Source organism: Taeniopygia guttata, chromosome 7 (genome assembly GCF_048771995.1).
Source record: "Taeniopygia guttata chromosome 7, bTaeGut7.mat, whole genome shotgun sequence".
NCBI lineage: Eukaryota > Metazoa > Chordata > Aves > Passeriformes > Estrildidae > Taeniopygia > Taeniopygia guttata.
This window is the reverse complement of record NC_133032.1, coordinates 4,914,735-4,927,099: the sequence shown is the minus strand read 5'-3', so window position 1 is coordinate 4,927,099 and position 12,365 is coordinate 4,914,735. Positions and strand designations below refer to the sequence as shown.

General features: G+C 49.3%; 1 protein-coding gene across 1 annotated transcript in view; it reads right to left on the bottom strand.

The window, feature by feature from the left end:
• OSBPL11 (oxysterol binding protein like 11) overlaps window positions 1-12,365 on the bottom strand; it is a 62,337-nt gene that overhangs the window by 39,028 nt on the left and 10,944 nt on the right. The window lies entirely within an intron of this gene.

The following is a 12,365-nucleotide window of genomic DNA, read 5'->3' as shown; positions in this document are numbered from 1 at the left end:
ACCGTCTGAGGGTGTCACGGTAAAGGGGAGATTTCGGCAAAGCCATTATTGATTGGGCTGGCAGCGCTCCGGGAGGACTTGCGTTAACAGCTTACGGAATAAGAATAAAATTGTGGCGGGTTAAGGGTTGAGGATCGACGGTGATAGTCTCTGACCGCAAAAAAACGTGTTCAAAGCAGTACACGAATTCAAAGCAACATACTAACAGCTCTAATCCGTAACAAAAGTTAGGTCGAGATAATCGTATAGGTTCTTATCCTATAGGCGTCCCTGAGGGGGAGAAGGCAGGTTCACCCACCGACTGATCTCCGAAGTTACAATGGAGTCTTCCCTAACTTCTCACAATTTCTTAACTTACATACTTCCATATTCTTATATTTATATGCCTACCTTATATAACTTTTACACTATTTTTCCACATTCAGGTGGAGCACGAGTGACTTTAGTCACACATCTCAATGAAGGGTACTCGTATCTTTGGGTGGGTATCACAATAGTAGCAGCGATGGAGATACGTTTCAGACCAAGGAGAGTGATTTTGCCACGGATACTGATTCAACAATGGGATATTTTCCTTTTTCTCCCTTGATTTTCAGCTGCTGCATGGATTATCAACTAGAAAGTACCACTGAGTTCCCTCCTCTGCAAGCGTTTTGCCAGTCTGGCCACAGTGTCTCCAGTCCCCTCCACCCTCCGTTTGGTCCTCCATATATTGTGTGTGGTGAAATGAACAGGGTCTATGCCTTTATTTATAGTTCCCTTTTCCCCAAGGAGCACACCCATCCAGCCCCCTCCACTGTGCCCATCTTTTCCATTTAGGGGTGTTTTTCATCCCCAAAACCCCCTCCCATGATTCCACTGGATTATTTTGCATCCCAGTCCTAGAATGGTAGTGAGGGTGGGGGGAGGTAGGTGATTCCCAGGAGCAATTACAATTAGCTAATTAACATTTCAGTGTCAGTACTTAGTTTGAGCCAAGTGTCCCAGCCAGGCTGTTTTGTTCATAACACGTTGGGAGGTCAGGGATGCCCACCACATTCCATCCAGGGAGTAGCAACCATGTTTTCCATTATAATTTCCATACAGTTATCTTCTTACCTCCTCCACATTTGCTCCCACATAAAGGCTATAGGAATTCTCCCTGCAAAATAAGAGCAGGCTGAGAGGAGTGAAGGATCCAAGCTGTGCCATACACAAGAAGGGATGTGACAGCTGGGATCTTGCTTGAGACCCACAGAGCAGGGTCCAACCCAGCCCTTCTTTGTCACTGTGGCGTCCCAACTCTCGATAGCAGTAGCGGCTTTACCGGGAGTTTAACCCAGGCTACCGGCATGGCAAGCAAGAATTCTACCACTGAGCCACCAGGGCCATTAATGGGTTATGATGTCACGGCTAGCCCAGAACCTTTAGCACTGCGGCAGCAAAGACCACTTTCATGTGCTGCTGTGGGCATGAGGTATGGCCTGTGGGAAGTCGAAGCCACCAGACTGAAAGACACGCAGAGCGACTCTGACAAAAGCAAGGAGCTATCCTTTGGGAGGTATCAGAGTTCCCAGTTTATTGGCTTTAAGAAGATAAGCTCCAAAAGGCAACGGGCAATGTGTGCCCTGCTTCTTAAAGGGGGGTGGTAACAAGGGGAGGAAACAGCAGCCAAGCAATGGGATAACACCTGGGGGTGGTAACAGGGGTGACACACAGGGGAAACTTCCAATGAGGTAGGAGGGAGGGAGGGGACCCCGGAGACCAGCCTGTCACTGAAGCCCTGGATGGAACTTTCTAGGTGGAAGGGAGAGATCTCTGAGAGACAGGCAGGCTCTGGGGTGTGGCTGGGGGGGGGGGATAACTCAGCAGAAATACAATGAACTGGGTGGAGGGAGGAACGACAGGCAGACATAGGAGGGAGGAGAAGGAAGGCTGGACCATTTTACAAAAAGAGGGGGACAGGGAGTAACCATAACTGGGGGGAAACTTAAAACACACTCCAACACTTCATGCACTGAGCAATGCCACGACACAGCCTCGAGAGAAAACACATTTTCTCCTCCTATTCTTCCTCCAATTACTACATTTTTTCTTTCATGGAATGCCAGCATATCTAACTGGGAAAGATTGGTCTGACTCTACGAAATCTTTCAGGCCAGTCATGGCTTTAGGCCAGCCACAGTTTCACTTACTGCAGCTACATTATTTTTTAAAATCAGGGGAAGAGTATCCTCATTCTGACTTTAATTAATCTGCACATGAAGAAGAGGAAGGCAGAACCAGACATGACTGTGGTTAGTGAGGCCAATCCTCATCTCATTCAAACTCCCTCCTCTGCTCTCCAGCTCTTACTATACACTTACAATACTGTAAACAACTGTGTTGCTAAAAATTCCCTATGTGAGAATCATACATAGAAGCAAAACTTTAAAGGAGAACATTTTTCAGACAAATAGTTTATTTACTTACAGCACACCTCTGGTAGCAGCTTTTTACACCATGAAAGCTGCCCTACTACTTCCTACCAGCATGTTTCAACTTTCCCAATGTTATGTGTAGTAGATATAATAGTAGATATAATTTGCGCCATTTCTAATATGATATATGTGATATTAAATATTTGTTAGAGTATACATGTTTGTATTAGGATTCCCCCCCACCCCCCCACAGGCGCAGGTGAGACCGGGTGTAGATTGGAAACTGATTTACAAGTAAGAAGGTACAGCTCCACAGGAGATGGGCCATGTCTGGGGAGATACAGAAACCCCAGGTGCTGATCATTCGCGTAAACGACCCGAGATGGATATAATGGAAATCCTGAGGCAGATACATGTGAATGCAGCGTTCCCGAATTCCCGTAAATTTCATCAAGGGATTCAACAAACTCCGGACACTGAATTGTTCTCCCTCATCACCAAAAAAGAAAATCTTATTATCATATGGACTCTGAATAGAAGAAAAGACTGATTGCTGAAATCTTGGCCTCAGGCGGAATTTTCCCTATAAAAACCACTTGTGCCAGGATGGAGGTGTGTGGGCATAGAGGAAAACCTCTGCTGAGGCTGACCTCTTTGTTGCACACCCAGGGCCGACCCCGGGCTCAGCTCTGTTCTTTCCTTGTGGCTGGCTAGATAAAATTTGATTGCAAAATAAATATTTTATTTTTCATATTAATTTGGCTGGACAAATGTTCATTTATAACAAACTTGGTGACCCCGACGTGATCTGGTTTGGGGGTATCCTGGGAGTTCCCTATCCTGGATCCGGGCGGCGCCCTGCTGATTTCAGCAGCCAGACAGGACTGCAGAACTCCATGGAACCAACCAGATTCCAAAAGCAGCCAAAAAGCCACATTAAGGAAAGGATATAAAACGGGCCCAGAGCTCTCAGAATTCGGAGCTAAATCTCCGAGGCTGCAGCAATTTTTCACTCGTAAAATCGACATGCACAAAGAATCCACGCGGGAAAAGGAGCCGTGAGTACTGCGTGGTTGGGTGGCGCGTGGGTGTGTGTGTGTTTGAGTGAGACGTGACATAGTCACGGCGCGATGAGGACCCCAAAAAACCGCAGTTCCACTAGCCCGCGAGGGAGGTGGTCGGCTACGGGGGAAGCGAAAGGACTTGGGTATACTCACAACACGCATACGACCTGAAACTCTGGGAGTTTACAGGGATCCACTCACGGATGGGTCAGGGGAGGGAAGGTATGTTCTCGTGGACTTGAGAAATTGGTAAACCCCACCGGCTCTGGGCTCAGGGAGCCCAGGAAAACAGGTAAAAGAGAGCTCACTCATTTTCCAGCCGAAAAACCCACAGATCGGTTCGCTGTGTGGTCATTTAGGTTGGCAAGGTTCGGTCGGGAGAAGACCAGTTTAAACACTTGGTAAAAACTCAGTTCGGGGTAGGACTGAAATACATATTTTAGCACGCGGGTAACTGACTTCTCGGAACAACTTGTGGACACTGACTTGGAATACAGTAAGAAAACTTTAAATATGGGACAAGGGAACAGTAAAATACCCCTTAAGTTAATGTTTAAAAAAGGGCTGCGCAGCTCCGTGCAGCCGCAGGCAGCATGCCTCTGCAGTTTTTAAAACTCGCGCGGCAGCGGCAGACAGGGCAGTGCCAGCTCGGAGGGAGCGGGGGGCTCTGCCTGCCCCTGCCCTTCGCAGCGGTGCGGGGCGGCTTCGGTTTCCCTGCGACGGGAGGGGGAAGCGGAGGGGGCTCCGACCTACCCCGATAGCGGCAGGGGGCGGCGGCGGCTCCCGGTGGTGGCGGGGAGCGTGGGCAGCGGGGGGAGCCCGGCTCGGGCTTTCCTGCCACGCACGGGCAGCGGGGGAAGCACGGCTCGGGCTTTCCTGCCACGCGGCGTGGGGAAAACCCGTTCCTGCAGGCAGCAGTTTTAAAAACAGCACAAGCTGCTGCTACTACTCTGCAGGGCTGAAATCTAAGTGTTTTTCGCTTCTCGACCACGATTTTTGGAAATCGGTAGCGAATTTGTCTTGTTTCTGGTCAATATAAAGTTGTGCCGTGCATTTTACGCCTAAAATGAGAGTGGGACAATGAAGAGCTAGATTATGCCAGGCTATAGGAATATGCCAGCGCGCGGCTGTTCCCTATTAAGACAACTGGCTACAAGGTAAGTACGGGGCAGCTGCCCCCCCCATACCAAGTTCCTCCATCACAAGCACAAGTCTCGGCAGCCCCCCCCCCCCCCCCCCAGATCAGTCTGCATTACCCCTAATGCAGGAATATCAGCTGCAGACACTGCCGGGACCGTCTCAACCCCCAGCCCCCCTCTCCACACAGCACGGGGACACACACACACACACACACATATACCACACCGGGGAAAGCACATCCCCTCCTGCCAGTAGAACTCGGCAAAAAAACAAGGAAAGAAAACACGGGGGATAGCGATGATGAAAGGGACAGACCTAATCTATACCCTTTAAGGGAGGTCCCTACGGCTCCCGGAATAATTTGGTTTGTAAATATTCCCATTAACACGGGGGATGTAAGGGCTTTCAAAAAGGAAATAGGAAAATTGATGGATGATCCATTGGGGGTGGCAGAAAGGCTGGACGAATTTTTGGGAAATAGTATATATTCATATGATGATATCTCGGCTATATTAAGATCCTTGTTTAATACTGAAGAGCGAGATATGATAAGGCAGGCTGCCATAAAGGATTGGGAATTCAGGAACCCCCAGGGTGGGAGCAGGGCAGAAAAGTGGCCAGAACAAAGACCATCATGGAATGCTCAGGTGGAAGCAGACCGGGAAAAAATGATCAGACTAAGGAACATGGTAATACAAGGTATTCGGGAAGCGGTCCCAAAGGGACAAAATATTAGTAAGGCATTGGGGGAATGCCAGGGGAAGGATGAAACTCCTACGGATTGGCTGGAGAGGCTCAGGAAAAGTCTTCAAATGTATTCTGGTACCGACCCTGAATCCCCTGTGGGGGCGGTCCTTTTAAAAACACAATTCATTGCTAAATCATGGGAGGACATTCAAAGGAAGTTAGAAAAAATAGATAATTGGCAAGAGAAGAGCTTACAAGAACTATTGAGGGAAGCACAAAAGGTGTATATGAGAAGGGATGAGGAGAAACAAAAAACGCAGGCCAGGGTGTTAGTGGCAGCAGTAAGGGAAGCACAAGCACAAACGGCTGGGTCATCAGCTCCAGCCCAGGGGCCCCAGGGAAAGCCGGCACACACCCAAAAGAAAAACAAACAGGTAAGTGCCCCTGAATGTTTTTACTGTAAAAAGAAAGGACACTTCAAGAGGGATTGTAAGAAACAAATAAAGGATGAAAAGGTCTTTCAAGAAGAATAGAGGTGTCAGGGGCTTTATAACTTGGGGTCACGGACATTGAGAGAGCCCTTGATAAAATTAAAAGTTGGACCCCAAAAACAGGAGCTGGTATTTTTAGTTGATTCTGGAGCAGAAAGAACCACAGTTCAAAGACTGCCCCCTGGATGTATCAAAGGTAAGGATTTCATGACTGTGATTGGGGCTAAAGGGGAGCCCTTTCAAGTCCCCGTCCTAAGGAATGTAGAAATAGAATCAGATAATAAAATTTGTGTTGGGGATGTTTTATTAGCAGAAGAAACAGAATACAATTTATTAGGAAGGGATTTAATGGTGATATTAGGAATAAGTATAATTGCAAAGGACTCACAATTCATGGTAAGTTTATACAACCTAACTACTGAGGATGAAAAGAAAATTGATCCCAGGGTTTGGCACATTCCGGGGGAAGCTGGAAAATTAGACATAGAACCAATTCACATTGAAATTGAGAGACCAGAAGACCCCATATGGGTAAAACAGTATCCCATCCCCCTGGAGGGAAGGAAGGGTTTGAAACCAATAATCGAGGATTTAATAAAAAGAGGCACTTTAGAACCCTGCATGTCAAGACATAATACACCTATATTGGCAGTCCAAAAATCAGATGGTAATTATCGGCTGGTACAAGATCTAAGAGCAGTAAATCAAAGAACAAAAACCCTGTTTCCCACGGTCTCTAATCCATATACTTTGCTGAATAATGTGTCCCCAGATAACAAGTGGTATAGTGTGATCGACCTAAAGGATGCCTTCTGGACTTGTCCCCTAGCTGAGGGAAGCCGTGATTATTTTGCCTTCCAATGGGAGGACCCGGACACACATAGAAAGCAACAACTAAGATGGACTTCTCTTCCTCAAGGGTTTGTGGACTCACCAAATCTCTTTGGTCAGGCCCTGGAAAAAGTGCTTAGTGAATTTGTGCCAGTCCAGGGAACCAAACTATTGCAATATGTAGATGACTTATTAGTAGCTGGCTCTAAGGAGGACAAAGTAAGGACTGGAACTATAGCTCTGTTAAACTTCCTGGGAGGACAAGTGTTGAAAGTTTCAAGGTCTAAATTACAATTCACTGAACCTGAAGTGAAATACTTGGGGCATTGGCTGACAAAGGGGAAAAAGAAACTAGACCCAGACCGGGTGGCAGGGATAATTGCATTGCCCCCTCCCCAGACAAAAAGAGAAGTCAGGCAATTGCTGGGACTTTTGGGCTTTTGCAGACAATGGATCAAAGGGTACAGTGAAAAGGTAAGGTTTTTATATGACAAATTTACCACGGACAGACTTAAGTGGACTAAAAAGGATGAAAAGAGCTACAGAGGATTAAAAGAAACCCTCATGGCAGCTCCAGTATTAAGTCTCCCTGACCTAATAAAAAAGGCCCTTCCAGCTCTTTGTAGATGTGAGCAACCACACTGCCCACAGAGTTCTGACCCAGGACTGGGCGGGGGCCAAAAAAACCAGTTGGATATCTGTCCAAACTCTGGACCCTGTGAGCAGGGGATGGCCCACCTGCTTACAAGCAATTGTGGCAGTGGCAATATTAGTAGAAGAAGCCAAAAAGGTAACATTCGGGGCTTCATTAACCATTTACTCCCCTCACAATGTGAGAAGCATCTTGCAGCAGAAAGCTGACAAGTGGCTGACAGATGCCAGGCTCCTGAAATATGAAGCTATTTTAATCCATTCCCAGGATCTGGAGCTAAAAACTACCCCAGCACAAAATCCTGCCCAGTTTCTGTTTGGGGCAGTCCAAGGGCATCCTCCCCATGACTGTGCTGAAATGGTAGAATTACAGACCAAAATACGACCTGATTTAGAAGAATAAGAATCTCAAGGGGAAAAATGGTTTGTGGATGGGTCTGCCAGGGTGATAGACGGGAAAAGAAAGTTGGGATATGCAGTCATAGATGGGAGGACGGGAGGGGTGGTAGAATCTGGGCCCCTGAGTGCAGGGTGGTCAGCTCAGGCCTGTGAGCTGTATGCAGTATACAGGGCGTTGCTGGGTCTTGAAGGGAAAAAGGGGACAATTCTCACTGATTCCAAATATGCATTTGGGGTGGTGCACACCTTTGGGAAAATCTGGGAAGAGAAAGAGGTCTGCTAAACACACGAGGAAAGGGATTAATTCATGGAGAAATAACTAAACAAATCCTAAAAGCCATTAGAGGGCCAGAAGCTATTGCTATAGTCCATGTAAAAGGACACCAAACCGGGATGCAATGCAGGACTCGGGGGAACAGTTTAGCAGACAAGGAGGCAAAAAGCGCTGCTTTGCTAAAGGTAAGTGCCCCAGAGATTGAAAAGAGGATGCTCAGGAATTGCCCCCCACCCCTCTGAAAAGGAGATAGAGGCTTATCGGAAGATCGGGGGACAGTTAGAAGGAGGTAAGTGGAAATTACCAGATGGGAGGGAATTGTTGTCAAAGGAATACACTAGGAAGATTTTAAAAAGATTACACCAACAGACACACTGGGGGGCCCGAGCTCTGGCAGAGCAGTTCCTGAAATTCTTCGGCTGCAAAGGTATATGTGAATTGGCTAAACAAGAGGTGCAAGGGTGCGTAACTTGGGAAAAAATAATAAACCGTACAAACTCCCAAAGGTGAAAGGGGAGTCATCCAGCAGCTTACCGGCCTTTTGAAAGGGTCCAGGTAGATTTCACTGGTCGGGAAACACAGATTCTTATTAGTCATAGTAGACAAACTAACCCACTGGGTGGAAGCTTTCCCAAGCTCCCGGGCTACAGCCCAAACTGTATCAAAAGTCTTATTAGAAAAAATTATACCTCAATATGGGTTAGTAAGCTACATTGATCCGAACTAGGAGACACATTTCACATCAAAAATCATTAAGCTATTAGCAGATGCTTTAGGCATTCGATAGGAATACCACACCTCATAGCACCCTCAGAGTTCTGGGCCACTCAAAAGAATTAATCAAATGTTAGAAGCCCAATTAGCCAAATTAATGTTAAAAACAAATGTCATAAGTAAAATACATCCTATTAGCCTTATTAAACATAGGAACTATGCCTCATTCTGAAATGGGATTTCCACCTTCTGAAATGTTACATGGGATACCTTACACCCATTGTATGTCTGTAGGGCATCCGGGAGTAAAGAATAGACAGATACAACCATACCTGATAGCATTGAATAAGAATCTCAAGGGGGTGATCATGCAACACAGCAGCCCACCCCCCCTTAGACTTTTTAATATATACAGCAATGTTGGGAAGGGTAGCTAAAAATGATTAAGAACCACCATAGTACAGCCAGGACAAATATAACGCCCCCTACTGGCTGGACAATAACCCTCACCTACAGCGGGGTCCAAAAGCCAAATGGACTGTTCCATCTCACCCCCCAGAATGTATGGTTCACCCCACATCTGTAACCCTCCCCTGAACCATCAGGTGCCTGTGACCCCATTGGCCCAGGTCCTGCTCCAGCCCACCTTGGAGCCCCCATTGATAAAGGCTCTCCGGGGGGCTGGACGCCCTCTTGGATCTTCCCCTCTCCTCCTGGAGCGTCCTCCGGGAGTCCCTGCTCCCCTCTTTGTCTCTCCCCTCCCCCATCACCTTGGGCCCAGCCACGTGCTGTGTCTAGCAGCTCGAGGCAGGGCCTTTCTGCATCCCGAATAAACCTCATTCCCCAAGAGCAACCACAGAGATCTCGCTTGTATATGTCCGTGGAATACAAATAAACGTCTTTACAGACTGGCGCCCATCTTCACATACGAACCCACGGTGACCTGCAACTGCACCCGTCTGGATGCTTTTCCAGCTCTTCTACCTGTAGGACACCTTTCCATGGACAATAACTAAATAACCAGGTATTTCCTCTCCATCGCTTTCGCGAGCACGGCATTTTGCTGCTAGGCAGCGACGAAGCCGGAGCTCTTTAAAAAGTCCCGAGGCCATCCTACAGCACCGCGACTCGTTACCTAGTAGCGAGTTTTTGGAGCCCTTCGAGGATTTCTGGCCGTTACTTCTCCGAGCACAAGAGATCGCCGCGATTCCGCGGCGACCCAAGGCTTTGTGAGAAGACTTGCCGTGGCACGCGGCCACGTGCACAGAGCACAGGCGAGCACTGCTTTGCACTGCCCACGCTGAAGCTCTGAGGGGGGTTTGGAGCTCCCTAACAGCGGAAGCCGTCCCTAAGTGACGACCGAAACCGGAGCTCTGAGGAGACCCCCGCGGAAAGTCCTCAGCACCGACTGCAGTGAACGTCGGAACCTGACAGAGGACCCCACTCCTGCGACACCGAGGTGAGCCACACTGGTTTAAAAATGGGACAATCCCACTCTGCATCTGATCGAGATCTCTATAAGCAACTTAACCACCTCTTACGTAGCCATAATAGTAACTTGCCTAAAAAAGAGCTACGAAAACTCCTAGAATGGATCTTACTTAATTTCCCAAATGCCGAGCGCTCTGCTGTGTTTTGTGGAGACTTTTGGGAGTCCGTGGGACATACACTTTTTAATGATATTTCACGGCGGGACCCCTATGCTTGCGAATTACTTCCTGCTTATAGGGTGTTAGCAGAGCTCTGCGCTTCTCAAAAGCCGCTGATAGCAGCCAAACCGCTCCCTGCCGTGGCTCAACAATCCCCACCGGGCCACCCGCCTCCCCCCCGCTGCGGCGACAAAGCCGGCGAGGCGGCTGGCGACGCAGCAGTTTCCGAGCGAGCAGTGCTCCCTGCCGCGGCCACGCCCTCCCTCCCACGCAACCCAGAACCCGCCCTTGCGGCCACCTCCTCCCCCCCAAACCACTCCGCGGGCCCCGCCTCCCCCCCGCCCGGCCCCCCAGCATTGCCTGTCCCGGCTATGGTGGCTACCATAGCCGAACTTCTACAAAATCAAACAACAGCCATTTTGCAAGCACAAACCCAATCAATGGCTATTTTGCAAGCACAATCTCAAACGTCAGCTGCGATTTTGCAGGCGCTGCACACGCTCGCCTCCGCGGCCGCCCCCCCGACCCGCCCGGAAGCCCCCTGGCCCGGCGAACACGCCGGTCATGTGCCGACTCTGGGCCGGCCGGCCCTCACTCCCGCGGCCACGCCCCCCCTCCTGCGCGGCCCAGACCCCGCCCCTGCTTCCACCGCTTCCCCTCCGCGCAGCCTGGACACCGCCCCCGCGACCGCGAACGCCGCACCACCCGCGTTTCCCGAGGATGCCCCGGGGCCCGGCGCCGTACCCCTGCTGCCCGCCCGCCTCCTTGACTCGCGGCCGGCCGCCCCGGCAGACGCAAACCCGGCGTCCCCACCCCCCCACCCCCCTGCGGCGCCGCAGCCCCTGCCTCTGGCTGCAGAGCCCCGGAACCCCCCGCCGCCGGCACCACTTCCGGGTTTGCCGAACCCATCATCATATCCCTCCGCACCCCTCCTTTCGCCGTATCTACAGACTGCCGCAGCACCCAAAGCCACAGCTACAGGAAATCCTTCCGCAAATGCCAGTTCCCCACAGGTGCTGCTGCCGACGAGCTCCACCCCTCCTGCTCTTCTGCCTCAGCTGGCAGCAGCCCCTGCCTCCCACACTACCAGCTCCTCACCGCACCCAGACGGAGACACCATGCATCGACAAGGTGAACGCAACAATGTGACTGCAGCTTCGACAAACAAAGGACAGACAGAGAACTATGTTACCCCTGCAAACCCTAACCTTTCTATCCAAATCTCACCAAATTCTCAGCAAAGTGCTAACAATCTTCAACTGACAAACTGCCCTGAAATCAAATGTAATAACCGCAAAGAAGACAACCTGCATTCCCAAGCCATACCAGTAATACCCAGCCAACAACCTGCTAATCCCAGAACATGGACATTCCTTCCTTCCCAGGACTTAAAAGAGTTGCGAAAAGCAATTAATGACGGTGGCATCTCCTCTTCCTATTTCAAACAGCTGTTGAAAAGTACCCTAGAGAGACACACACTCACGCCACATGACTGCAAACATCTTGCCACCACATTTCTCACAGACTCACAATATATATTGTGGGATCTTAAATGGAAGAGAATGCTTGCGGGAGTCCTGACTACATATAGACAAAGTACTGATGCACACCTTCGCACCCTTACCTTGTCTAAATTAACAGGTGACCCACCGGATGATAAGATTGAACATCAGGCGAATTTACCCAAAATGGTATTAGATGATGTCAAAAGGATGGCTCGCAGAGCCTTTTTACAGATTCAGCCAGCGGGAACTTCCGAAGAAGCATACAATCTAGTTACCCAAGGCTCATCTGAACCATTCACCACATTTGTAGACCGGGTAATTCAAGCTACTGAAAGGCAATGTGGTGATGATTTGGCCCGGCCGATAATGATCCGGGACATCCTCGAGAATAATGCCAACGCCCAATGCAAACGAATCATCAAGGCCCTAGGAAAAGAAAGACCTACAGTGCCTGAGATGATTGAAGCGTGCAACTATGTTGGGAGCCCACATGATGTGGCAGTCGTCCAAGCACATGAACCCGAAGAAACCCGGGGAGATAAACTGGAAAGGGCTCTTGCA